This window comes from Cnephaeus nilssonii, assembly GCF_951640355.1.
Source record: "Cnephaeus nilssonii genome assembly, chromosome: 1".
NCBI lineage: Eukaryota > Metazoa > Chordata > Mammalia > Chiroptera > Vespertilionidae > Cnephaeus > Cnephaeus nilssonii.
In genome coordinates this window covers 19820124-19844985 of record NC_137072.1, presented here as the reverse complement: position 1 = coordinate 19844985, position 24862 = coordinate 19820124, and positions in this window count along the sequence as shown.

Genomic DNA, 24862 nt, shown 5'->3' with positions numbered 1-24862 from the left:
AATTCCCAGAGACAATTATAATTGGCTGAACTTACATCAGTTATTCATTCTTGAGCCAATCATAGTCATCATAAGGATAAGTCAGAGAAAAAAGGCAAGAGAGAGTGGTGATATAGCAATTTTCAGAATTGGAGGGGGTACTGAGTAGGCAAAATAATCATTTTACTACACATATATACTTTGCTTTAATCTGTTGGTGCTGCCAAGGTTAAGCCCCAGTTCGGGTCGCCATTAATGCCGGGGTTCTTGTCCCAGCATTATGAAGGGTTCAGCAATCTGGAGAAAGGCTGTGTGTAGATTCCATAAGGAGTCCAAGGACGAAAGATAGTTTTGAAAGGCATTGGGGATCAGAGGAGCTTCAGCTAAAGGAGCTAAAGACTTCCCCTTGACTCAGGACCCATGCTTTTTATTAACACAATTTGTCCTAAGGCAAGGTGGAGATAATACACTTCAAAGGGTAAGATTTCAAAGGGTATGGTTTACAGAAGCATTGTCAGATAGGGAAATAGCCTACAGCTGTTCAGGTGTTTGGCCAACAGGAGGCAATAACATTTAGATTAAGATGCCCTGAGCTGTCTGGAAGCAGATGATTATCCTATTCAGGTTTGGGGGAGATGCCTTTTATCCATTCCAACAGATGATTACATATGTGGCTCAGCCCTTGTTGAGCCCCCAAGCTTCATCAACCTTTTGATGATACTCTTGTAATTATGACATGATGGAATTGGTTTCCGGCATTAATCCTCATCACACTTAAGAATAGAATAATTTGCCCACCACCAGTCATTTCAATAATATCTAGCACTGAGATTTAAACCCAGAATTGACTTCTTAAATTCTGTGTTCTTAAGCACCATGCATGCACCACAACAAACTTTAATTATATGTTGCTGAATGCAATGTAAGTGCCTTAATGTGTTTATATAAGTGAAGTTCTGAGGTCTAAAAGGAACTTATCCTATCTAAGTACAAGAGTTTCCAAAATGGACTTTAAAAAGTATGTAATAATTTAAATCTTCAGCAAGCATGGATTTGTCACAATTATAAGTTTGAACATTGATGTAAAAGAAATTAAGTAGTAGGCACTAAGAAAATTTCAAGAAGTGTTTATTTCTGAAAAAGAACCACATAGAGAATTAACTTCATTTGTGCTGGTTTGTATGTATCCTTACTTAGAGCCTGCAATAACTCACTAGTCTTGGCCAGAAATTTCTCATCCTTTTCTATCTCATGGCACATGTAAACTAATTACTAAAATTCTTTGGCACACCAAAAATATATATTTTTTGCTGATATCACAAAATAATGGTATACTTTTGATATATTCACATCAACAGCTATTGTGTTGGCTGTTGTCATTCTTTTATTTGACAATCTAAGGGAAAGGAGGTCAATGTCCTTGAGTAAACAGTCAGGTATTGCATGTTTTAAAAATTCTTGGGGCACACCGGTTGAAATGTATCTGATCTAGGCCAATACTGAAGATGCAACTCGGGTTAGGTGATGGGACCTGGACCTCTCAGGCCTGAGTGTGGCCTCTCTTAAACGACAAAGAACATTTCCTTGAGTCATAGCCAAGCTTTTTCCATCGCTATCTTCATTTTTAGAGTATTTTAAAAAAGCAGAAGTTACTCTGCAGAAGTTGAGGGAGGCTTCCAGTACAAAAACATTTTATGTGAAACTACTTACGACTATCTGAGAAATGGATTAAGCTGTCAAGTATTATCAGTTGGGAATGTCTCAGGTTTACTGGTGAAAGAGATATAGTTTGGGATTTGAATCATTTTGATTTCTGTTTTTATTGCTATGTAAATCTTTTATCACGTGTGATAAAAACCGTCTTGTAAGCATCTAGATACTCTTTATATTCTTTACTAAAATGCCTATATCTTGGTTAAGTAAAACAGTAATATCTCAAGTAAAAGTAATATTGTAGAATAACTCAAAATCCTCCAATCCCCCCAATAGATTCTACAAACCAGAGAGATTATTTCTTCCTAATTGTTAAGTCTTTTTTTTTTTTCAACTTCTAGGTCTAACACATTATTTTCATCCTAAAACAGTCCTAACTGTGATTACTTAAAATCAGTAGATATCCTTTTCCCTGGCTTTCTGTCCCCCCAGGTTTCCTGAAGCACACCCCACTACTTGACCCTCCTTAAGGTCTTGCCCTTTGAGGAAGATGTCTTCCAATGCCCCTCCAGAACCACTCCATCTTTCCTCATTCTCTTTCTGCCTTGGGAGGCTGATCTATCAACTAGAGTCCTTGCCCTTTCACTTCTAAGTGGATTTGATCAATGAGGATACTAAACCAGAGATCAGAGAGAAGGAGGAGGCTGAGGGCAGGTTCTTGTTGACTGTCTTCTTCAGTGTCAGGTGATACTGGTTGACTTATTTCCTTAGGAAAAACCTATGGGTCTTTTCTCTTGAGATAGTCAGATTACCTACAGAAGGCTCAACTAATCTCTTCCTAATCATATAACCCTGGCTACAATATACTGTATATCAAGAAAGAGGTCTTGAAAGTCTCAAATTTCCACAACTAAACTTTTATTTAACTCTCCTTTATACAACAAGGTACTTGTTGTGCCTACAGTCTGCCAGTTGAGAGATCTTGTTTTACCCTTTGCAGAGAGTAACCTCCTATTGCGTGTTGGCATGGGGCGTGGGACAGCTGAAGAGCTATGACAAGGGGTAAATGAAGATTTAACTGCTTTTAAAATATTTTCCACTAATACTTCTACACTTAGCAGCCCACTTTATTCTCACTTCAAAGAGACAATTTCTTGAGACTTCTGGTAGGATCTGAGATGTAACTTGTGTTGCTGCTTTGCTTTTCCTACCTGTTTAGTCCAGCTTTGTAGAGTCTCCAGTGGTTTCTAGCTTCTCTTTCCTTTCTCTTTGTAAGTTTATGCTTTTTAAAAGTTATTTTATTTTTTTAGTGGGGTTTTATAAAACAGTGAGATAAAAGCCTATTTCAATCCACCATTTTTTAATTAGTGGTCTCTCACTCTTTTTCAGCATACTCAAGATATAGCTCTTCTCCCTTATATCACTAAAATACACCTTGCTAAGTGACTACTCACTTGAGCTGTCATATCCAAAATGCAGGCCTCATTCTCATCTTACTTGATATTTTAGCAGCATTTTTATTATGTTGACTATGCTTTGAAAGAGTCTGTTGTATGAATTCCAAGATAGCACACTCTCCTGATTTTCTCTATCACTTCTGCCCCCTCCTTGTCAATATCTCCTGCAAGATAAGCTACTAAGTGTTGGAATCCCCTAAGGCTCGGTTCTGGGCCCTCTTCTCATTTCACTCTAATCTATACCATATCCACAGATATCCTTATCCATGCTTCTGACATCAGTTTCCTCCCATTTTTCTCATAGTTTCCAAATGTATATCTCCAGCTGGATATCATCTTTGAACCCCAAATGCCCACCCAGCATCTCTATTTGAAGGTCTCAAAGAAACCTCAAAATTATCCAAAACTGAGCCCTGAAATTTCCTGCAACAGGCAAAACACAAACATCATCTAACCCCAAATCATAGGTCTCTTCCAGCACTTCATATTTCAGTGAATAACACTATTATTCCTGCAGCTTGACAAGTCAGGGGGTCATCCTTGACACCCTGCATATCTAATACATCTCCATTTTCTCTTGCTTTTACCTCCCATATATATATATTGAGTTCCTACTTGGAAGGCAGTTGTTGTCCACCCTGGAGAATTGCATGGTTCTATAGTAGACCTTTTGTGAACAAGAAATAAACCTTTGTTGTTGCAATCAATGACATTTTGAGATTGTTTGTGGTCACAGAATTACTTAGCTCATCCTTTTAGTTGTTAACTTACCTCTCTTTCTATTGTTAGCTTGAGTAGTGGAGAGATTGCGTCTATTTTATGTATTCTAAGAATCTGATATAGTCCTAGAACATAGAAGGTGCTCAAAAGTATTTTGGATGAGTGAATAAATAAAAAGATAATATGATAAAGCTTAATGTTATTGGTGATAGAGTTCCTCAGATAGCTTGTCATAAGTGTTGGCAGAACAAATGAATAAAGGATTGATGTTTTGCTATAATCATATGATTTTACCAATGGAAGCCTTAATGTGTGTGTGTGTGTGTGTGTGTGTGTGTGTGTGTGTGTGTGTGTGTATCTTCAATAGATAAATAAGAACTAATGTTGGAAATGAACTATAAGCTGGCATTTAGTTGTATTTTCTGGGAATCGGTTCTCATTTACACATGCAGTCACCATCCATCCAAATTCTGATGTATAGGGAGCTTCAACAGCAGCTAGTTCTTATGGGAAGTTCTTTGCTCACCCTCTCCTTAGAGCAAGGAACCTAGAACTGTGTTAAAATACAGGAAAGGAAGGCAGTTTCTCTAAAATCACCTAGAGTAGCACTTGGTGAAGAGAGTATCACTCTACCTATCCCTCCATCTGAAAGTTCATATCAGGACAGCATGCTAAACACAGCTGAGCTTCACACCTCACTGACTGCTGCATGGTGCTCTCACTGGGTTTCTTGTCTTCCAGCTCTCTGACTAGCTCCTCTCTCATTCCCTAGATTGATCAGAAGACTTTCTGTTCAAACCCACTCTCAACTCTGATGGCCTAAGGTCTGCCAACGTGACAGTCTCTTGGCTGACCTCAGTTTTCTCAGGAGTCCTCTGCCAACTTCCAGGCCCTAATAGACATTCATACATACACAGGCACATTGTAATCTTTCTTGCATTCTAGTCTGAACAGCCTATAAATCCATCCTTCAGAGACTGCTGTCAATTTTTTATTGTGTGCTCAAACCAGGAGGCTATTTTTAAACACAATTTACAAATTGGACTTTGGAAAATGAGGTGGACCAAATTCTAGCATCTACTACCAGTAAGTGCCTGAAAGTCCACTCCATTCAAGAGTTTTAATTAAAAAGAACAACCCACCGGTGCCTCATTGTTGTAGTGCACAGGATCATTCAGCAGCCTTGGGAGGAAACAAAAGAGTTTGCTCCGTGGTTAATGTCTTCTAGACAGAATTAACCCTAGCGAAGAGCTGGGCTGGCTATTAGAGGCTAAGGTAATTTTGTTTGAAGTGTTACCAGCTCCTCACTTTCATTTCATTAAGTCTCCCAGAATGGCAAAAAAATAAATAAATAAAGAGTAATATGGCCTCAATTCTTTTATTTCCTCTCAATACCATTTTAATATGGATTTCAAAGAATGCAGTTGACAATACCACAGTAGGGGAGAAGCCAGATGCAGATGTGTAAATAGGCACAGGCTAATTTTTGTCTTTACTACTAAACAGTGATCTCCATGAAGAAAGGGACAAAGGTTAACACACCTTCCTAGGCTCTGAGGCTGGTCAGTCAATGCTTGTTGAAGGAGATGCACATAAGGTTCTACAATGCTTGCAATTAATAAATTATGATCTCAGAAGAAGAAAGTCCCAATGCTTTATCAACGTAAGATATACTTCAGGAGCCAGTATTCCTCAGGCCACTGGAGTTTTCTTCATCACCTCTACTGAACGTATTGCCCAATAAAGTTGGTATGTTCTCCTTCTTAATAGAGGAAAAAGGGTAGGACTCAATAGGAGGCCAGAGATAAAAGAAGTGGGAATCAAATGGTCAATTAGAAGCAAAGTTCTGTCATTAATAATGATGAACTTTAGCTGTAATTAAAACCCTTGTGCCTTACAGTAGAGCAGTGATGGGCAACCTTTTGAGCTTGGTGTGTCAAACTTCGCCAAAAAACTGAGCATAACTCGGGTAGTGTGTCACTTTGAGGAAAAAGCATTATTTCGCAAATGTTTCATCCTCAGGAGCAGCAAATGTTTCATCCCTAGGCATGCGGCCGCCTCAGAATTGAACCTGGGACCTTTCAGTGCTGACACGCGTGTCATAGGTTCGCCATCACTGCAGTAGAGGTTCTCAAGCCTGTGTCTGCACCAGAATCACCCGGGGAGTGACAGGTGCAGGTAAAAGGTGTTGAATCAGAAGCTCTAGGACTGGGACCCAGGGATCTGCATTTTGTAATAAGTGGTTTGTGTGTTTCTTATGCACAGCTAGTTAGGAAACGATGCTGCCTCTAGCAGGAGTGGAGTGTCAGGCCTTCTCCTTTAAGGAAGGAATGGGGAGTCTTTTCTCAAGCAATTCACATCAATTGATGAGTGGATAAAGAAAACATAGCATATGTATGGATCTTGAAGGCCATTTATGCTATATGAAATAAGTCAGACAGAGAAAGGCAAATGCCCTATGATCTCATTTATATGTGGAATCTTACAAAAGTCATGGGGATTGAATGTATAGAATGGTACTCTAGTTAATAATACTGTATTGTACATTTGAAAGCTGCTAAGAGAATAGATCTTAAACATTCTCATCACAAGAAAAAATACTGTAACTGTGAGGTGACGGATGTTAACTGGACTCACTGTGGTGATCACTTGTAATATAAAAATATATTCAGAGTCATAGTTGGAAAAACAATAGCACAACCTTCCACTAACCACATGCCTCAAGGCATTCGTTGCTCTGGTACCCCAGGGATAACCACTGCCTGCAACAGCCAGACTGTGGCTGTATTGATATGTGGGCTTCTTCCACACGTAGTCAGCTGTTCTTCAAAATTTTACATTTAAATCTGAACTTTATCACTTTTAGTCACAGCATGTCACAAAGCTTCCAATTCAAACAACAAGTACAATGTGTTCTTCAGAAAAGGTTACATGCTTTCAACATAATTTCTACATATACAAATTTATAACATTTTTGAGATGCGTTTATTAGCCTCATAAAAGCATCACAGTGCTTAGACTGAAGTATTAAAAATGACTTTACTGTGACTTTTTTGACAGCCACCACAAAAACAATTATTCAGGGTCACAGATGTCACACTTTTGCTTCTGAATTAGAATATCATGTAGACTTTCCAAGGCATGGGCACCCACTGTCATATGCTCATTTGCCTAATGGCATTTGCAGCCACGTGCTGAATGTCACTTGTCTGAGTATAAGAGGGGTGAAGGTGAGCAGCAGGACTCTGCCCCTCCCATGCCCTGCCTCCCATGGCCCCCTCCTAGGAACTGGGCCACCAGCCCAGGGAGGGCCATCCTTTCTTCTTGCTCTCTTCTCCCTGACTTGCTCTTCCTTGATGCAGCTGAGGTCAATGCCTAGTTTTTTTTTGTTTTTTTGGGTTTTTTTTGTTGTTGTTTTTTTTATCTTGACAGTAAGCTCTAACTGATCTTAATGATCAAATCTTTAAAAATTATACCTCTGGTCTCCTAGGTGATAATTTAATATTGTTCATCAATCCTTGTTTCCAACCTACTGAGAAACTATTCTGTTTCACTTTGGCCCTCTTTTTAGTGATTTCCACTATGTAACCCACATGAAAGCTAACCGGATTCCCTTGCCACCTTTAAAATGTAGATCATTTTATGACATTAATATTACACATTGCAATGAAATGTCTATATGACAGACCAATCATGTTTAAAATAAATAGATTAAACAAATAGAGTTTTGTAGTTAAGAATTGTTATTTTAAGTACTTCCTATGTTCCTTTATTTGTAATCCATTTAAGCATCCAGTCTTTTGAATTACACAGATACAGTTCTACTATAGCAATAAAATAAAGGAATTGTTATAGTAGTAATCATGCAGCCTGTAACTATATGATTTGCTTTCAAATTGCTATGGGCAAAATAAAGGTCCAGAATAAATAACATTTTTTAAGTCCTTTTATATCTTTTTCCCCCCTAGAAAGGGGTTTATATTCCTATGATATACAAGGAATCTGACTCCAGAGTTCTTGGCAGGGACTACAGACTGAATGCTTGAGTCCCCACTAATTCATATGTTAAAACCTAATCCCCACTGTGATGGTTTTGGAGGTGGGGCACTTGGGAGGTGATTATGTCATGAGACCAGAGCCTTCATGAGTGAGGTTAGTGCCCTTATGAGAGAGCCAGAGCGCTCTGCCCCTTCTGCCACGTGAGGACACAGAGAGCAGACGGTGGTCTCTGAACCAGGAAGTGGGCCCTCACCAGACTGAATCTGCTAGTGCCTTGATCTTGGACTTCCAGCCTTCAGACTGTGAGAAATAATGTTTGTCTTGTAGGCCACCCCGTCAGTGGTATTTTTGTTATAGTAGCCAGCATAGGCTGACAGAGGAATGTGTCTTATGTGTCTTACATGGGCATGAAAACTTCAGGAAGAAAGGCAGACTTTGTGAAATTTCTAATTAATTTAAATAAAATGATGAAGTAAACAGACACAGTGGGTTTATGGTAGTCATTTTATGGTCTCTGAACTGTGAGAATGGCAGAATGGACTCCAAAAATGTCCATGCTTGAATCCCTGGAATATGTCACATTACATGGCAAAGTGGACTTATAGAATTGAGATTTCTGACCTTAACATAGAGAGATGATCCTGGATTATCTAGATAGGTCCAATCTAATCACATGAATCTTTAAAAGGAGAGCGCTCCCTCCAGCTAGAGTCAGAGAGATGTGGCCGAAGGGGAAGTCAGAGAGATTCAAAGAATGAGAAGGACCCGGCCTGCCCTCACTGGCTGGGAGACAGATGCTGACTCTATGATGAGTTGGCCTGAGGATCTGAGCGGCACTGACTGACAGCAAGGAAACAGGTGTCCCATCTACAGCCACAGGAAAATGAAGCTTCCAAAGGGGGAATAACCCTGGAAGTGGATTCTTACCCCCAGACCAGTCAACACCTTATTTTTACCTTGGGGGATTTGGAGCGGAGAAGCCAAGTGAGCCACCAGGATTTCTGACCAACAGAACTATGAGAAACAAGCTGTGCTGGTTAAAGCTACTAAGTTTGTGGCATTCGGTCACGACAGCAATAGAAAACAATAGAAGTAGGTAGCCTGGCACCCGTCATAAGAGTTTGGCTCTAAACTTACCAATATTGTAAGGATGAAATCTCTGCACTGCCTGTGAATAGGACTAATCTCACTTAGACTGCAGGTTCAAGTCTAGGCATGCAGATGTGTGTGGGTGAATTCAGAGCAGCCCACCATGCTCAGTGCTTCCCAAATTGCTGGGTGGCATTTTACACCTAATTTCTCTCCACCTACTTTCTTGAATTCCTATAGCTGTATTTATTTATTTATTTATTTATTTACCTACCTACCTACCTACCTACCTATGTGGGGGGGGACAGTGGAGGAGTGAATGGGGGGATAAATGGAGATGGAACGAGATTTGACTTGGGGTGGTGAACACACAATATAGTATACAGATGATATCTTGTGGAATTGTGCACCTGAAACATGTATAATTTGTTAACCAGTGTCACCCCAATAAATTCAATGAAAAGAAAAATATTAAAAATGAACATGTATTTCAGTGAACTCTGAATATAGATTATAGTTGTTGTGCATTTTAAGTTACATTTTAAAATGAAAATTTGCAGGTCAAAAATTGTGAGTAGATGAGAAAGACAGGAGAGAGAAATGAAAAGTTGTTCATAGTGATACATATGGGCATCTGAGATGATTCATGCTGACCAAGTACATTCTGTCCTTGACCAACTATATAGCTTTACCTCTGTCTTTGCCACCACAGGCCTCTCAGGAGTTCCATTTCCACACATATTATAGTTTAAAATGTAGAGACATTTTGTAAGTATTCGGATTGTACCCAAACAGCTTTGAATAGAAATAGAAGTTAGAAGACAAGAAGTTCAGATCATAAAGGTACATTGATAAGTTATTAGGGAAAAATCCTCTGTGTCATCCTACCTTTGCAAGTGGACATTACAGTCCTCCAGGGCACCTTTGGGTGCTCAGGGATTCCGTTTGGGTAAAACATATTAGCTTTGTGCTTCCCAACCTGGATGTGTTTTATAAGCCCCAAGGAGCTTTGTAATCCTCTCAGTGCACAGACACTATACTCAAGTTTCTGAATTAACTGCTTGGGGCAGGGCTGGGCCAGAGGTATTTTTTAAAGCTCTCAGTGACCATAAAGTGAAATCAGAATTGAAAACTACTGGCTTAGCCAGAAACTAAGGCATTAAATAGCACAGGAGTGACTTAGACGGGTTTCCATGTCTCCTAAGAGCAAGTGATATAAAACTTCATCTGTGTTGTTCTTTTTAAATCACATTAGTTCTGAATTTTCTGAAAATTTTCTGAAACTTATTAACTTATTGGAGGAAGGCAGTGCATAAATCATATATAAATAAATTAATGGGTAAAATACAGTTTTACTAGAGAAATTTCTTTAGCATGTGTGTGAGAGAGGTGGGGGGAAGGATAATTAATAATGTATTTTGAGCTCTCTTGCAAACTAGTAATCTCCACATGACTTTCTATCATTTGGGATAAGGCTATAAATACGAAATTTTCTTTGGGATATAACAATAACTAATATTTATTGAGTGCTTATCTCTGATGACCCTCATAACAACATATGCGGCTACAATGACTTTCCCAACTTCACAGATGAGGAAACTGAAAAACAGAGACATTAATCAACTTGTTCAGGGTCATGGAGCTAATACTTGCTGGAACTTGGTTATAAATAGGTGAAAAATGAAAGCCATGGTCAAAGGCATTATTAAGGGATGCCAAGAGTCTGAAAAAATAAATACAAGGTGGGGCAAAAGTAGATTTACAGATGTGAGTATTCAAAACAGAGTTTATTCTTGTAGTATTATTTATGAATTATTTTATTATTTTCCAAATGAACAACTATAAACCTGCTTTTGCCCCATCCCGTATTAAAAACAGACATTGGATTTGCAATTGGGAGGCAAATTTAACCTTCTTAAGGTCTGAGTTCAATGGCTTAAAAGAAGAGCATACATAAACATGGGTTATTTTTTTTAAGGAATGTAGCAGCCAAGGGCAGGAGACATCTGCCATATACACTTGGCAGAGACCTTCCTGATCAACTCATTCAAAACAGCATTTCTTCCGTCTTGTCATTTTCCATTGCTCTTCTTGTTTTATTTCTCTTCATACCACTCATCATCATCACCATATTTTTACTTGTTGAATGTTTACCTTCCAACACCAAATATGAGCTCCATGAGAAGAGGGGCTTTGTTTTTGTTCCTTATAATGTCTCCAGCAACTGAAACAGTTGATACATGATAGGAACTAAATAAAGATTTGTTAAAGGAATAAAGTTGGGAGACTGTGTACCTCTTCCCACAAGTCCATAATTTAATTGTGTGTGTATAATGTGCACACTCACCCACAATATTCAAGTGAGCACCAGTTAATGTAGTGCAAAAACAGAGTACCCAGGCCTCCTAATATAGTGGGTCAAAGTCAACCAGGAAACACTTCGGACAAGTGAAACGGTTCAAGTGAGTTTTTTTGGAAGAGGACAGGAATTTGCAAGAAGAGAAGTGTAGGAAAAGAATGATGTTTTACCTTAACATCACTGTCTAATCCAGAAACTTCACAGTCATCCTTGATATTGAAATAATCTTGTAGATTTTCCCTTTGAGATCCTCCTCTCCATTCATTCCTACTGCCACCGCATCTTCCCTCTAAGTGTGCCAGGCACACGTGTGTATGCTCATAGACACACTCACAAACACACATCAACTTATGTTACTCTGGCTGCATGAACTGTTCTACTAACCACTGAATTACTCTTTGCAAATTTTCCTTGGACTCCTTCAATAATCTCCTGGTAATCTCACTGCCTCTCTCTCATAACCACACACACACACACACACACACACACACACACACACACACAACCAAAACCAAAATACAGTTGTTGTTTTTAACTCTTTACTCTGAGAGCATATAGCATTTCACATATGATCTCTTTGGATATTTACTAAAACCTTGTGATGGCGGTATTATTATTACTCCCATTGTATGGTTAAGACACTGGAACTCAGAGGAATTAAATCACGTGAAGAAGATCACAGTCAAGTAAGTGGTAGAGCTAGGATGTGAACCCAGAACTGCCTGATGTGAAAGCCCAAGCTCCTAAATACTATGCTTCCACACCCCCCTGAAATGAGCTTATTTTGACAAATTCACCTCAAATCACTGTTATGTGTGTGCTTCAAACATTTAATGAGCCTCCATTGTGTACAGGGTGAGGCGATGCCCATCAGTCTGGTGTGAAAGGCCTTTCACTATCTGGTCGCAACTGATTATTTTAAAATTTAGTTGACTCATGTTTTTACTTTCATGCATGTTTAATTTTTTCTACTTGCAGTTTTATTGTACTTTCTTTTATATCATGCTATTTCCATTTTGCTCTAGATTTTCCTCCTTTCTTCTCTTTCCCAGCATGCTCACACATGCGCGTGCGCACACACACACACACACACACACACACACACACACACAAGTATTTTCAGCTTGGTGCAAATTCTGTCTCAATTTTCTTCATGTTCATACTCACCTATACAAATATAAATTCATGTGCATAGAATTTTTGTTTGTCTGCAGCTATGGAAATATTATATGCATATATTAGTTAGGGTTTCCCAGAGAAAAAAGAATCAATAGTATGTATAGGCACACATAGAGAGAGAAAGATTTAGTTTAAGGAATTGGCTCACATGATTGTGGAGGCTGGCAAATTTGAAATATGCAGGGCAGAGTGGCAGGTTGGAACGCAAGGATGAGTGATGCTACAGGCATGGGTTTGCAGATATTCTGGAGCCAAAATTCCTTCTTCCTTTGATGACTTCAGTCTTCTCTGCTTACGGCCTTCAACTGATTGAATGAGGCCCACACACAATACTGGAGGGCCATCTGCTTTGCTCCAAGTCTACTTATTTAAATGTTAATCACAACTAAATAATATCTTCACAGCAACATTCAGGCTAGTGTTTGACCAAATATCTGAGCACCATAGCTTAGCCAAACTGACACATTAAGTTAATCATCACCATTCATTTCTATATAACTGGCTTTTTCTCACAAATAAGGTATCAGTGATATCTTTCCATGTCAGTAGCTATAAATCTTGCTCATTTTTCTTAATAGCTATATACCATTTCATATTTTGCATATTTTACATATTTTGCAGTACAATGTACCATAATTTATTTAGTCACTTGTCAGTTGATGGATACCAGGTTATTTGCAGAGATTTCTTTGGAAAGCAGGTCACTACAAATAATGACGTACATTGCAATTATTTTACTATTGATCAATCTGTTGCTCCTCTACTGGTTTGATCAAAGAAACTTTAAAATAAATTTATAGTTGGTAAGGCAAATCAACTACATCCTCATTCTCAAACACAATATGCTCTATTTCTCTCTTTTGTAATTTCATAATACTTTTAAAGATTTATTCTTCCATGCAAACATAAAATTACTTTATCCAGTTTCAAAAATAAAATAAGTAAAATAGCCTTGCCATACCAAACAAAACACACAGCCCTTTGGAATTCTACTTATAATTGCATTATATCATATATGATTTCAGGGAGAAAAACACTGCTGTCTTCATGAAATAAATCTTCCCATCTCAGTAGAAGTTGCTTATTTGCTGAACCAATATCACATAGTTGCTCCATGTTGATCAAGTCTCAAGGAAAATTCCTCCATTGGGTCTGAATGATTCTATTCCACTGATTAAAAAGCACTAAAATAAAAGTAGGTGAAATTTTAGTAAAGTAAAATTTTATATTGTAGCAAGTTTCTCTCCTTGCTAGATAAGGACCTAATATGTCTTATTGTTATGCCCGCCTTTTATTTTTCCAAAGGGCAAGAAATCCCCTCCTTAATGGGAGCTCAGGTGGTCAAGGGGGTTGATTTCATTTTGCTGATTTCCAAAGGGACTGCTGGTTTACCTTTGCCCCAAATAGATCTTTCTCTCATGAGAGGAGGTACCCACCCCACAGGCATACTAGCCTGGCTTAGGAGGGAGGGTACTACAAGAGGTCCTCTGGCACCTCCCTCACTCTCTGTTCACCTGAGCCTCCTGGCCTGACCACAACATTTTCAAACCTTTGCGTTCTGTAGTCCATAAGCCCTCACGCCACAGCAGAAGCAAGACGTGCAAGCCTGGTACTATGGAGCGCTTGTCCTTGGTGCAATCTCAGTATGCACTTCCATGTGTTTCCTTATTTCTCTCTGGTTCAGGCCTGTTTGTTTCAGTGTTTTTCACCCTCTCTCAGCCCTCAAATACCTCCACACCACATGGTTTTGTTTATTACTGAGAAAGCAGCCCAACTGGACAGCTGCTCGGTTAAGCCAGTCTTGGCCTGAAGGATTCAGAGATAGACCAGCAAATAGGCTGAGCAAAGCCTGTGCAAAGATTGCCCTGACCCAAGGGCACAGTGCCACTCAATACACTGCTCACATATTTGCCTTAATTTCTGTCCTTGTCTGTATATGTCGTTGTATGGGGATTTAAAAAAAAAAATGTGCCCATCTGTCACCAAACCATGACTCTCTTGGCAGTCTGCCTTTGTCAAGCTGCAGTGGTTAGTTCCTTGCTCCTTCTGGAGGTTGACATTTTCCAACATCTGCAGCCTCGACATGGAACAAATAAATGGCTGTCAATTCACTCCGGAGGAAGATCCTTCATTTCTCCTGCAACCTACGTCTAGGACACAGGGCCGGGCCCAAGCTGCCCATCCTCTTTATTAGCAAAGTCACCGAGCTCTCAAGCCTGCCACACACAGTCAGCGTGGTTGCCGAGCGCACTTTATTGGCTGTGGTAGCTAACAAAAAGGTATCGCTTTGATATCACAGGTTGGGGCTACACTTTCTGAGCATATTTTTGAATAACGTTTGAAAAACTGTCTTCCCTTTGGAAAAGCTAGAATGCCTTTTATAAAAGTAGACCTGTTCTAATGTCAATTTTCTGCCTGAGTAGAAGTGAATGAATATTAAACATTGCTGTAGGCCATCTTGTCATTGGAATTAAAATTACTCTATGCTATAATAAATAATTCTGTAAAACCACAAGTTTTTTCTTGGTAATGCTGAGCTCAAATATTTTGTAAATGTATTTTACTTCAGGGTAGGTATATTTGCAGCTTAATGTGTGAACATGAAATGTAGGTTTTGGAATAAGTAGCACATATTTCGAAATAGCATCATAGCCACTCCTCTGCTAAAAGGTGGTCCAGTGGCTAAATGGGGACTAGATGATTCTTCTTAGTTGGTTGGTGGTAGATATCTTGGAGGAAAAGGGAGTCGCATTCAGCACTGCCAAATTGTTATTCTTGAATGACATGTCAGGCCTCTGCTGAGGGAAATGTTATGTGTCGCGTAGAGCAGTGGACTCAAATCAGCAGACTTGATTTCAACTGGTTGGTGACTTTGTTCCTTGCTCGCTCTGTGACCTCGAGCTATTTATTTATGTTTTCTGAGTACCAACTTTATCCACTATCAAAGGAAAGTATCAGACTAGGTGGGAGTTCCAAACCATGTTATTTTTCACACTGCTATGTCTCAATCGATTCTGAGGTAAATAATTTATTGCTACTAGAAACAAAATCCTGACAATTTGCAAACAATCTGTGGTTGTGGCATAGATAAGTTTAGCCCTGTGATGTCATTTTCACCAACTCATCTCTGAAGTGGTTTCTTTTTTTTTTTTTTAATATATTTTATTGATTTTTTACAGAGAGGAAGGGAGAGGAATAGAAAGCTAGAAACATCGATGAGAGAGAAACATCGACCAGCTGCCTCCTGCACACCCCTACCAGGGATGTGCCCGCAACCAATGTACATGCCCTTGAGCGGAATCGAACCTGGGACCTTTCAGTCCGCAGGCCGACGCTCTATCCACTGAGCCAAACCGGCTTCGGCTGAAGTGGTTTCCTGAGAAGGAGGAGAGGGTGAGTGGTGGCTGCCATCATGGGAAGACCAGTGCCACGGCCACCAAGAACTTTCAAATGCGCCATTTTGTTTTCACATGCCTACAAAATGTTTTCATGGGACATACTCCCAAAATGTTTTTAGATATTTGCCTTCCTACTTTTAAATACTCTGTCAATATTTTGTCAACATCTGGGCACAGCCTGAAGAAGACAGTTTCCCTCAAATGGGGCCCAATATTGTGAACTGCTGGGCTGGATTTTTCCCTTGATTCCTTCCAGTTGATTACCTTCTGTGCCGACTTTCACGTGTCCAGAGTGGGGTGGCTGAGGGAACATGCTAACTATCTCCAGAGGAGGGAATTTATCTGAAGGTGGAGGCATCTCTAGATGTTTTGCTGCTTTTCTGATTTTGCCACCTGCTTGATCATAGAGACTGACTTCTCAAGGTTTGGGTATTTTGAGTTTCAAATTCCATATTGTTATATTCTAGGTTTTCTTTGCCCTCCGGCTTTGTAATAAAAGTATATAATATAAGCCATAATGAGTCTTTTCCATAACCCACTTCTGGCCACCTGCTCCCACCAAACACACGTACTTCAAGAAACACCAGTAAATGCACAGAGCAACACCAAGGAGTGGTGCTAAAGCATTACTGTAGATAGTCAGTTGGAGCACCAAGGAAGCTCCATCATTGGCCAAGATGTCACAGGGGAAGGTAATCTTACATTAAGCATACCAAAAGCTAGAAAGATGAATGAGAGGGCCTGAGCATGCAGAAAGGTAGAAAGAGAATGGATAGGTCTCCAGCACATCAAAAGCTAGAAAGATGAGGGGACAGGACCCCAGTGCACCAAAAGCTAGCAAGATAATTGGATAGGAAAAAATAGGAAGGGGAGATGATCTTTGAGACAGGAGTCCACTGTTCTCCCAGGTTGTGCCACACCTGAAGAAAACCTCTTTCCTTTTGCACCAGCACCTACCTCACTGGTGTGGCAGGTAGACAAACCTGCATTTTTTTCAGTTACAGTTTTTTTGAGACTCTGCAAGAACAGCATAGATCTTGGTAAGTCCTGGAGGGCTGGTCTGGGGTCCCAGCTGCCTGTCACATGTTGACCCCTGAGCAGGACTGTGGGGACTACGCAGCAGCTGCCAAGAACTTTTCTCTGGGAATTTATCTGCACTCCCCAAGGTATCATCAGCCTGAAACATTTGGCTGGTTAAAGGAAACAGGTTTCTGGGGAGCAGATGGACTCCCCTAGGGTAAGTCAGACCAGCATGCACACTAGGGGCCCTTTATCTCTGCTATTTGGGCTTTGTGCTGCGTGGGCTTTATGTCATTTGGGTCCAGTCAGGACCACTTGCAGTATCAGCTGGCAGGAGATAAGATGCTAGGACTTGCTTGTGAGAGCTCATTTGGACTAATGGAATTAAGGATTCAAGTTTTGTTTATAAGTTTTCACTTTGTCTGGGGCCTTTCTATGGTTATGGTTTGGGGTTTGTACTTCTGTGCCATCGGGGTTGTTCTGTTTAAACTCCTAAAGGGAGCCCACGGGGTTGAATTTTAGCAAATTGGTCCACGTACAGCTGTGATCAACTGACTAAGAAGGAGTATTTTTCTATTGTAATGCTGCTTGGCCTATGTATACTTTAGACTATGGGGAAATGGCCCCTAAATGTTTCCCTAAATTACCACACCATCATATAATTGGAATTATTTTGCCAACTGTCAGGGAAATGGGACAAAATCTCTTATGTCCAGGTGTTTATGTCGTTACATAATAAGGATTCAGCAAAGAAAGGGAATAAACTAATCATGCGGAGAAGGGAATTGGCTTCAAAACCCTTCCCTGATAGTAAGGCACAGGAAGAAAAGGAAATGAGGAGATGAGTCTTTTAATGCCCTGAATCTGGGGACCCAGGATTAGCAGCAGGAAGATTTCCCCACCCCCACCCCCACCGCTAGATACCCCTGAGATAGGGCCCTGAGGGGTGACAGCCCCACCCCTGTATGACAAAGAATGGTCTTCCCCTTGAAATTCCAGCCGGGCACCCAATTTGGCTAGGGAGTATCTCTACCTGGAGCAGGATAGTTACCTTTGTGGCAATACCTTATAGGTGGAATAAACTAGGAAGGCCAGTCTGCTGGCCACTATGGGCCCATATTCCATTTTGCACTTCAGATTTACTGAACTGGAAGAATCTCAGCCCCTCATATAGGGACCATCCTCAGAAAATGGCAGATCTTATCACCTCCATTTTTGTCACTCACCATCAAAACTGGGAAGGTATACAGCTTCTCCTTAATATCCTACTAATGGCAGATGCAAGGCAGCTAGTTATAGATAAGGTTAATGAAGAGGCTCATCACTTCCATCCTGAGAATCAGACCCCTTGACAGAATCCAACAGGGAGCCACATAGTGGGAACCTAGCCTTCCTAGAATATTACAAAAGGTGCATATTGGAAGGGCTTAAGAAAGGAGTTCCTAAACAGAAGAGCCTGAAAATGATATGCCCTGTTCAACAGACACCAAACAAAGATCCTTCTGAATTTTTAGAAAGAATCTGTCAGGCCGACCGAAAACGCATCACGTATGCCACTCTCCAAAGACAGCAATCCTTCTCCCTTGCATAAAGGCTTTCCTCCTTTCTTGACCCCCTCCTTCTTTCAGTAGATAGCAAGAATCTCTGGACCTGAGGATAGGTAAGATTGCACCCCTGATAGCAGGAAGAAACTATAGAAGATGATAACTCCATCCATTTACCCTTGTAAGATTACAAGGGTCCAGAGTTTTAAAGGGGGGGGGGGATTGTTAACTTAGTCAGTTGGAGTGCTAGAGAGACTCCCCCATTGGCCAAGATGGTGCAGGGGAAGGTTCTTACACCAAGGGTGCCAAAAGCTAGAAAGATGAATGGATAGGGCCTGAGCATGCCAGAAGCTAGCAAGATAATTAGATAGAAAAAAGGCCCCCCCTCCCTCTCCCTATAAGAACCAAGGGCTTGAGCAGGAAGGGGGATAGTCTTTGAGATGGAAGTCCACCATTCTTCCAGGTCATCTGGCACCTGAATAAAACCTCTTTCCTTTTGCACAAGCACCTGCCTCATGAGTTTGGCTTTTATTGTGGCACAGCTGAACCTGCAGTTTTTCAGTTACAAGGGTGAGGACTCAGCCAAACTCTGCCCAGGCTTTATTTACTGCTTACTCTGTGCCAGGCAGATTAAGTTTTGCATACATTATTTCATTAATGCATATAACTCTATGAGGTAGTTAATATCCATATTTTATAGTTGAGAATGCTCAGGCACAGAGAAGTTAAGTAATTGACCCAACAGGTAGCAATTGGCCAGGATTCTTACTCAGGCGGTCTGGCTCTAAAATCAAGGGTCTTAACCACTCTTCTATTCCATATATTCGATACTCTAGGTTAACTGAGCTTTTGCAGCTGCTTTCACAATTTCTGGCTTACCTAAGGCACCTCCTTGAGCTGCAGCCTCCTTCTTAACCCCACAGGTGATCCTGTACAAGATGGAAATTCTATCCTCCTTAATTTTCAGTCAAATTCTTTGATGGAACTGGGACTTTGTTCTTAACCTTTGACCACTGATAAGCCATTAGCACAATGCAGCCGCCCTATTTTGAACACAGACTCTATCCCTTATCTTCAATCATTGGCTTAACCCAAACATCTCTTCCTATCCTCATCCCCAAAATTAATCAATTACAAGTTCACTGTACCTTCCTAAGTATGGGGAATTTGAATGACATGTCAGCTACCACTCCTTCAATGGTGAGGTCTTTTCAAGCTTCTAACCCTAACCTCATATTGTTGGGAGGATTCAATAACTACTATGATAACTCAATAGCAATCAATAATCATTTGCCAATGGCAGCAAGAGTAATAGTAGCAGCAAAAGCAATATGTCATTTTTAATTTCCCATTCTAAACAACATGCATTGAGTATCTGTAGTATCCCAGGCTGTATGCTAGGCCCTAGAGATCAATGGCAATGAGTCCTGGATCTGTCCACAAGCACTCGCAGACTCTTTTGGGCCAGAAAAAAACGCCTTCCTCTCCAATGTTATTCAGCTTTTCTGAGAAGGTCAGTGATTTTTTTTTTCCAGCATCTTTATATGATGGCATTTTCTCATTTGGGAAAAAAAACATTCAACTCCCTAAATTTAATTCCAGAGAGATACTGCAAGTATTTGTGGTCAGCAATTGTAGGAGCAGCAGAGTGAGATCAATTGGCCTGGAACATGTAAGAGGAAAGTGATCCTTGCTACCTTCCAAAAGGCTAAGGGCTTGGAAGGGAGGAGAGCATCCCTAGCATGAAACTGAAAAGGTCAAGTAGTTCTACTTAGGAAAAAGTAGAAAGAGAAAGAAATTTAAACACGACTGCTAAGTCTCACTCTCAACTTGTAGGAGAAAAAGTTTGCTCTCAACTTCTAGAGAGAAAAAGCTGCAGGGGCTGACTGAGCTGCCTGCCTCCTGGGGACGATCCCCCCAAAGACTGCATTGCGCTAGCCTGGCCAAGACTGCAAAGAGCCTCATTTACCTCTGCTAAAATATCTCCAGTGGCTAGCATTCACATTAAGAGAAACAATTAGCAAGTTAATTATGTGCTTTTTCCTTCCTTTTCTAATTTCAAAACCGCTTTGTCTTGATCTGTAACCTAAGCACTTTTATGTGCTCACCAAGCTTGCTTCCAGGGTTCTAAACCACGAGGTTCACTAAAACATAGCATTTAGTATGGTCCTTGTCCCTCTATGATTGCCTTATTTCACTTAGTATAATGCTTTCCAGGTCCATCCATGCTGTTGCAAAAGGTAATATTTTCTTCTTTTTTACACAAAATAAACTAACAAAGTAGAAACAGAATGAAAGCTGTGTGAGGGGAGAGTGGCTGGGTGCAAAAGGTGAAGGGATTAAGAAAAAAACACACCAACAACTCATAGAATAGACACAAACAACAGTATGGTGATTACCAGAGGGAAAGGGGTGAGGGAAGAAAAAAAATAGCGTTTCAGAAAAGTCAGCTAACTAAAGTAAGAGTTTAATTTCTAATGACAGTACTCAGTAAAGCTCTTTACACATTCATTTACATACAATTAATTTTTAGGATAGAAATAGACAAGGATAACTATTTTCAGTTGTTCTTCCCAGAGTTTGTCATGAACATTCAGTACTTCAGGTCAGATTTCCAGCATTTCAGAATGAAACCAACCCCGACTAAGCAAGTAAACAGCCTAAACTGAATGAAAGTGACAAAGGTTTGTTACAAAGGGCACACATTTTACTCAGTTAGAAATATCAGTTTCTCGCCCTAACCGGTTTGGCTCAGTGAATAGAGCGTCAGCCTGCAGACTGGGGGTTCCCAGGTTCCGGTCAAGGGCATGTACCTTGGTTGCGGGCACATCCCCAGTGGGGAGTGTGCAGGAGGCAGCTGATCGATGTTTCTAACTCTCTATCCCTCTCTCTTCCTCTCTGTAAAAAATCAATAAAATATATTTTAAAAATAAAAAATAAATTAAAAAATAAAGACGAAATATCAGCCTCTCATTGGATCCTTAAGTGAAGTTTCTCAGGCTTTTATGAGATGTAGTCACATGTAAGGCAGAGGGCCCGGTGGCCATCTTCTCTGTAGCTGGCCATAGACAGAAGGACTTAATAAACCCCATCTGTATTACTGCATCCTGTTTGATTGTTCACATTAATTGTATATAGGCCTTTATAGCATCAGGACACATAAAAATTTTGGTTTTTATATGCCCTGATGTGTGAAATTCTATTAATTATTTTAACATTCCTAGGACAGTTCCCTTAGACCAGTTCCCTTAGACCAGGGGAACGTCCAGCCCGCGGGCTGCATAAGGCCCTGGAAATCACTCGGTCTGGCCCTGCCAAGGCATTAGGGGCGAGTTAATGAAATGTTCGACCAAATATAGCAGCTAATTTTTAAGTTGATAATTTTGTATGGCCTTCGAATGATGTGATAAATATACAAATGGCCCTAGGCATAAAGAAAGGTTCCCAGCCCTGCCTTAGACCCTCAGTCAGTGGTTTCCATCCATGGGCACCACTCTCTCCATAGCTAGAATTGGTGAATATTGTGCGCATGAGACATGCTCATGCCTTGGTATCTTGAGAAGTTAATTTACTTTTGCCTGATTACAGTCTCCCTAGGAGGGTGTGGACAGGTTTCAGTGAGCTATAGTCAGATATGCACAATTGTCTTTAAAAATTAGGAAACTAATTCTGTTTGATGATTTCTAAATAAATGTTCACTATCAAAGACTTTGCCGTTAGATATAAATCGACGGTTGATTATAAAATAGGCTTTTAAAACCCTCTCTGCTTATGTGGCTAGCCTCTATTTTGTGACATATCAAATAAACACAGGTGTAAGAAGATTCATACGGTGATGCCGATGTTCCTGCTGGAGGGGTTGAGGGACACAGCAAAATCTTGATTTGCAGCCACATAAAGGCATCGGTTTTCCACTGTTTCTTATCAGACTCCCGCAGAGGCACCGCGGGAGCCAGATTGCCCAGGGCACAGGGTTCAGCTGCTGCTAGAGCGAGTGCAGAGGAGTTACCGGGTAACACAGATGCATGCTGTCACAGTGAGGAGGCACAGGTGCCCTCAGCTTTCTTCCTGGCAGCAAGGCTCTCAAACAAGAAGGCTGACTTATGAGACAGGTTGGCTCTGAGCAGTGCGAGACATTGAGTTAGATCACGGCAAGAAATATTCCAGACATGATTTATATTGAAATAACACACTCTTCGCATACAGCACTTTTTGGAGGAGGCATAGTTATATGCCAAAATGTTTTATCTGTATCATCAAACCAGTGGATAACTTCAAAAAGTGGTGCCCAATCGCTGTTTGGGTCAGCTCTTCCTTCTTGCTGAAAGTGATCACATTGTTTTTCTCTTGATTCAGTTATATGATTTTATTTCCAGAGGATATAAAAGATTTAATCATTCATTTATGTTCATGTTGTAGGTTGCGTTTCAGATGCTGGGCCCTCTTGAGCTGTATTCTAAGGGAGAGACAAAATTAATAATCAACTGAATAAAGATGTAGTGTATCAGATGTGGTAAATGCAATGGAGTAAAATAAAGCAGGGAACAGCAGGAGGGCATGCAGTGTGAGAAGAGGGTGCTATGTTAAATAGTGTGGTCAGGGAAGGCCTCCTGAGTAGATGATATCTGGGCAATGAATCAAAGGAAGTAGGGAGCAAGCCATGGGCATGTCTGGGGAAAAGTGGTGGAGTTATGGAGCAGTGGGGAGTAAGAAAGGTGGCGAGAAGTGACAGGTTTTCCAACTATTGCAGAGGTAGAAATGACAGTATTTGGGCTTGAGCAGCTGGAAGATGGAGTTGTCCTTTACTGGCATGGAGAGAACGACAGAAGCAAGTTTGGACAGGGTGGGCTCAGCCATTCCGTGAATTCTGAAATGCTATTAGACATCCAGGCATGGAAGTCAAGTGGGCAGTTGGACATTCCAGTGTAGAGTTCAGGGGCAAGATCTGTGAGGACATGCATTTGACGGTATCAGTTCTTAGACGCATTCAAGGCTATGAGGCTGGATGAAATCATATATAACAGTGATTCTCAACCGGTGCCCACCCCCACCCTTAGAAATTCTCTAATTGGTCTGAGGTGGGTCCCAGTCACAGGTATCTTTAAAAACCTCCCCACATGGTTTGTATATAAAAAGTGTGTTAAGTACATTTGACTTAGGAAGTGAGTGTGGTTAGAGACAATGAAGGCTAAGGCAGAGTCCCAGCCATGCTAACATTTAGAGGCCAGGGAGATGAGGAGAAACTGGCAAAGACAAGGGCTGCTATGAGACAGGAAGGAAATGAGAGAGTGAGGGGTTCTGGAAGCCAAAGGAACAGGACATGAAGGAAGAGAGAGTGATCAATGTATCAAATGCTGTGCACAGGTCAAATGAATGAAGCTGGAGAACTGACCATTGGATTTAGCAATGTGAATTCACTGATGGCTTTCACAAGAGCTGTATCAATGGCTCGGGGAGGGGATAGCTTGATCGGAATGGATTCAAAAGAGAGTAGTAGGGGAGAGAGTTGAATGAGTCCTTTAAAGACAACTTTTGACAAGTTTCTCTATAAAAGGGGGCAGAGAGGTGGGGAGGAAACTGGAGGGAGAGCTGAGAGTAAGAAAGTTTTATTGTTTTAAGATGGGAAACATAATAGCACATTTGCATGCTTTTGGAAATGATCCAGTAGGGAGGGGAAATGATGATCTTGGAGAAAGAAGGAAGAATTGGTGGAATAATCACATTGGATAGGAAAGAGGGGTGTGTGTGTGCAATGAATAGTTTACTCTGGATGGGGCATGGCCAGTCACTCTGTAGTAACAGGAGGGGAAGGTTTGAGGCCATGGGCCAACTGCATATAGATGAATGCTTCTGAGAGCAGGTGCTGAAGGATATTCATTTCTGACTGCTTTTGGTTTTTCAAGGAAATAGGAAGCCAAGTATTCAGATGAGGGATAGGATGGCATGGAAAGATTAGAGGCCCGGGACATAGCAAAATATGAAAAACACATAAGAAAAAGAAGTGCCTGGACAAGGAAATGTAGGCTTGATGAGCAGTCCAAGAACACAGCTCTGGTTTGAGGCCAGCAGCATGTCCCTGCGTGTGTTTCCAGCCACATCCAGCTGCTTGCCTGGGGCAGGGGACCTGCAACACTGGATTCAGCAAGGTGGAGTCTTGGCCAGACAAATACAATGCAGGCAGAGTGGGCTACAGAGTTGAAGCTATATGCACTGGTGTGATTTAACAATGAGCCCTACACTGTATGCTAGATGGGGGGAAGGGGGGACATGGCGGGGGGAGCGGGGCTCAGGGGCCTAGTGAAAAAGTGGTAGGATTAATGGATTGCAGGTCTGAATAGGGTGAAAAATTGTTGAAGCCATGGATCTAGTAGTTCATTCTGGCATGAAACTACTGTCCATTTTGATTAAAGGTAAGCACATTTATCACCAAAGCTGATTTCACTTCGAATCTACTTAATTAAGTTT